The sequence below is a fragment of the Calidris pugnax genome, unplaced genomic scaffold, assembly GCF_001431845.1.
Source record: "Calidris pugnax isolate Ruff unplaced genomic scaffold, ASM143184v1 scaffold1021, whole genome shotgun sequence".
Taxonomy (NCBI): Eukaryota; Metazoa; Chordata; class Aves; order Charadriiformes; family Scolopacidae; genus Calidris; species Calidris pugnax.
The window spans coordinates 33,795-38,499 of record NW_015091701.1 but is presented as its reverse complement, the minus strand read 5'-3'; positions in this window follow the sequence as shown (position 1 = coordinate 38,499).

Below are 4,705 nucleotides of genomic sequence, written 5' to 3'. Positions count from 1 at the left end.
ATCCCTTGCTATTATCTCTTGCCGAGATGGCTGTGAAGTTGGTCTGATGTTGTCACCAAGGCTGAGCTGAATTTTTTTTGTGTTCTAATGTCTTCTCTCTTCCAGTTATGTCTTTATTTATAAGGCTTGCAAAGCTAAAATCAAGGCAGGCTTCATGATTGGAAATAAATAGAAATACTGAGGCTTCTAGTGGCAAATCAGAGCAGACAATAAATGAGATGGTTTTGTACTAATCTGGTACGATTTGGGTGTTTTTAAAAATAACATTAGTTTTAGCTGTGTATTATTGTAAAACGAAGAGAAGGGAGAGGACAGAGAATGATATACTGAAGGTTGGCTGTCCAACAGCAACACCTCCCGTTCTCCTGGAATTGCAACTGCTTTTAAAAACCACTTTAAGGTTACTCAATCGTTTTCTTCATCTTTCTCCAACCTTTCTGGTTCGGCAGAAGGTTGTTCATGGACCTCGCCACACGAGGGAGCCTGCTCATTGTGGCTGAAACCGTCCCGAAGCAGCGATTTGAAGAGCTGCAGATTCTGTTTCCGAAATGAGAGGATGCAAGGTAAATCCCACTTTAATTGGAATACTGTTACTTCCTTATTTTGTTTGAACTAAAACATAAACAGAAATCTCAGAACCTGAGAAGGGCCGTGTGGTAATTATTGCAGTAGACAATACCTCCAGTATGTTGGACACCTGAATTTCACCTTCTAATGCTCAGTACGTGTCGTTATCAGCCTGCTTTACTTGTTAGAAATTCAGATTCCTGTGTGATGCTACATTAATCCTTTAGCGCAACATTTTAAACGTACCATAAATGCTTCTTGAACCTTCCATTCAGAAGTTTTCCATCTGAAAGTTTTTCTGAGCGCCTGTCCCCATTTCAGAAGGTGTAATCTCTTTCTAAGAATGACTGTAGTAGGTCAGACGAGTTCTGTGCCAAAGGTGTGTAGTGGGTGCATTGGGAAGAGTGCAGGAATAGGACAACATACAGTGATAGAATCATAGGCTGGTTAGAGTTGGAAGGGGCCTTAAAGATCATCGAGTTCCAAACCCCTGGGCAGGGACACCTCCCATCAGACCAGGTTGCTCCAAGCCCCATCCAACCTGGCCTTGAACCCCTCCAGGGATGGGGCATCCACAGCTTCTCTGGGAAACCTGTTCCAGTGCCTCACCACCCTCACAGGAAAGAATTTCTTTCTGGTATCTAATCTGAATCTCTCCTCTTCCAATTTAAAGCCGTTACCCCTTGTCCTGTCACTACACTTCCTGACACAGAGTCCCTCCCCAGCTCTCCTGTAGGCTCTCTGATACTTCAGCCATGTTATTTTTGGCTTTCAATGATCTGTGTCTTTGGTTCAATGAAATAAGGAAAAAAAGAGTTCTTTCCTCGTAGTTTTGAAAATTCAGTTTACTGCTTTGGCACCACACTAACGTTCATATAGATCTAAATGAAGTAGTTCCGAAAAGAGAACCTGTGATCAGTTCCAGAAAGAGAACCAGTAACACTTTGAATAGGAACTACTTCTGACCCTATCAGAGAAGTTCAGACTGTATTTTCATTTTGCATTTGACTTTGAAGTTCCCTTATTGCTTTATCTGGTCAATCGGTCCCCTGTGAGATCCTTTTGCAGCTGTTTTCCACTTCTGTGATCATAAGCAATTTGATATCAATAAACTACCACCTTTCTACTTCCCTTTTTGTAGATAAATATTCAAATCTGGAAGTCCAAGGATGAATCTTTCTGGACATGCTGATAACCTCCCACTTTTTATTACAGTAGTCAGTTGATGGCAGTTTCCTTTGGCTTTTATGAGGAACACTAGCATGAACTTTTTGAAAATCCAAGTCACCTGGTACCTCACCTTAGATCAGCTTCCTGGATGACCCATAAAATCTCCAGCCCTGGGAGGTAAACAACCATATCAATTGTGATGTGTTTGATTTTTAACCCCAGGTCTGGTGGGAGTGAAACACGTTAAGAAGTTTAAGTCTTTAGGCAATTGCAGAGCCCTGGGGTTTATGCAGCTCTGAAAGTGCTGCCAAGGGATGGTGAAAGAGAACAATTGTGTTCCCTCCTGGCGCCTTTCCTGCGGGAGCAATTGTTGGACATCTGCAAATCTTCATCCCAGATCTGATGGGATTGAAAAAATGCAAGTTTTAAGATTGAGCCATCAGGGAACTGTGGAGTGCCAAGGTTTGTGGTGCTGCGAAAGACCTGCCAAGGGACAGTGAAGAAGAGCAACAGGGTTCCCTCCTGGCACCTTTCGTGTGGGAGCAATCACTGGACATTTGCAATTTTCTATCCTGGGTCTAATGAGAACGAAAAGATGTTGTTTTGAGGATGAAGCCGTTAGGCAAGCATAGAGTGCCGACATTTGTGGAGCTATGAAAGTGCTGCCAAGGGAGTGTGAAGAAGAGCAACAGTTTACTTTCCTGGCACCCTTTGGTATGGGAGCAATTGCTGGACATTTGCAATTTTTGATCCTCGGTCAGGTGAGATCAAAACAATGTTGTTTTGAGGAATAAGTTGTTAGGCCATTGCAGAGCCCCAAGGTTTGTGATGCTTTGAAACCCCTGCCAAAAAAACAGTGAAGAAGAGCAACAGCGTTCCCTCTTGTCACTTTTTGTGTGGGAGCAGTGTCTGGACGTTTGCAAATCTTCATCCTGGGTCTGGTGTGAGTGAAAAGAATGTTGTTTTTGAGGATTATTTTGTTAGGCAACTGCAGAGCCCCAAGGTTTGCAGCGCTATGAAAGCACTGCCAAGGGAGAGTGAAGAAGAGCAACAACTTTCCCTCCTGGCACTGTTGCTGTGGGAGCAAACCCTGGTTGCTTGGAATTTTTTGCTGCAGACCTGGTGAGCTGAGAAAAATCCTTCTCAGGATTAAGTCTTCAGGAAAGCACAGAGCGCCAAGGTATGTTGGGCAAAGAAAGTGCTGCCAAGGGAGGGTTAAAAAGAACAACATTCCCTCCTGGCAATTTTGTGTGGGATCAGTCACTGGACATTTGTGATTTTTTGATCCCTGGTCTGATGAGAGCGAAAAAAATGCTGTGGGAGCAATTGTTGGTCGCTTGCAATTTTTACCCTGGTCCTGGTGAGCTAAGAAATATTGTTTTGAGGATTAAGGCTTCAGGAATGCACGGAGCTTCAAGGTTTGTGGGGTGATGAAAGCTCTGCCAAGGGACTGTGAAGAACACCAGCAGCATTCCATACTGTCACCTTTCTTGTAGGAGCAATCTCTGGATATCGCCAATTTTCGAGCCCTGCCCTGGTGAACTAGAGAAATATTGTTTTGAGGATTAGATCTCCAGGAAAGAGCAGAGACCCAAGTGTTTTGGGGCAATGAAAGCGCTGCCAGTGCAGAAGAACAACAGATTTTTCTCCTTACTCCCCTCATATGGGAGCAATTGCTGGACTTTTGCATTTTTTGATCCCAGGTCTGGTGAGAGCAAAAAAATGTTGTTTTGAGTAATAACCACCAGGATAGCATGGAGTGTCAAGCTTTACACAGCTATGAAAGTGCTGCCAAGGGACAGTGAAGAAGAGCAACATCGTTCCCTCCTGGCACCTTTTGTAAGGGAGCAGCAGTTGGACATTGGCAAATCCTGAGCCCAGGCCTGGTGAGAGAGAAATAATGTTTTGAGGATTAAACCAATGGTGCCAGGAGGGAAAGCTCTTGCTTGTCCTCATTGTCCTTCGGTGGTGCTTTCATAGCTCAATGGTCCTCAAGGTTCTGCGCTTTCCTGGTGACTCAGACACATAGAATAGTCAAGTTTGGAAGGGACCTTCCGTCGAGTCCATCCATTAATGTAACACATTTAATGTGTGTAACGTAACACACTGAGAGCAGCCCCAGTGGCACTGGTGCATGAAGAGAACAAACCCTAGCAAGAGCTTGCTTCATTCCCCAAGTAGAGCTTTCAGAGAGGTTCCACTAGGGAATGTTCAGTCCTGTGGTTGGGGTGGGGAGTGGGGGCCATGGGATGCGTTTCTGTTGCTGCCTGCTGTTTTCTATCCACAGGAGGAATCTGCAGCCTGTATGATTCAGCTCACTCTGCTGGCTTTTTTAGGCAGTTTTGTAGCACCTGAGGGCATGCTGATAAACAGAAAAGGTGTTCTGCTCCAGAAATGGCTGCCTGTAGCCGAGTGAAAGACTCCTGAAGATGAGTCCGCAAAATGGTCCAAGATCCTGCTAGTTGAGAGGCACTCACTACAAGTATTAACTATTTTTCCCAGAGTGAGATTCCCTGGCCCTGTCCTCCATACCATAAACCCATGGAAGTACACAGAGAAATGTTGCACAGAGAATGGGTGCCTGAAAGTCTTTATTTTTTGATCATTTTGGTACAGTCAGTCCCAAAGCAGAAGAAAATGGTGAGGAGAAGAAAAGAGGTCTCAGTTGGCAGCCATAGTGTCTCGGATCCAGGAGACGTAATTGCAAACCTTGGTGTAAACTCCGGGATAGCCTTCCTGTGCACACCCAATACCCCAGGAAACGATACCCTGGAGCTCACCGTTGCAGACAACTGGACCACCGGAATCTCCCTGTGCACATGAAGGAAAAGGATATTGAGCAAATGGTGTCAGCGTTAGGGGACGAGCCAGAGATCCCAGAAACCACCGACATTCGAGGGAGCTCCATTGGGCTTTTTCTGCACAGAAGTCCTACAAAGGCCATTTCTGATTGCCACTCTCCACCTGA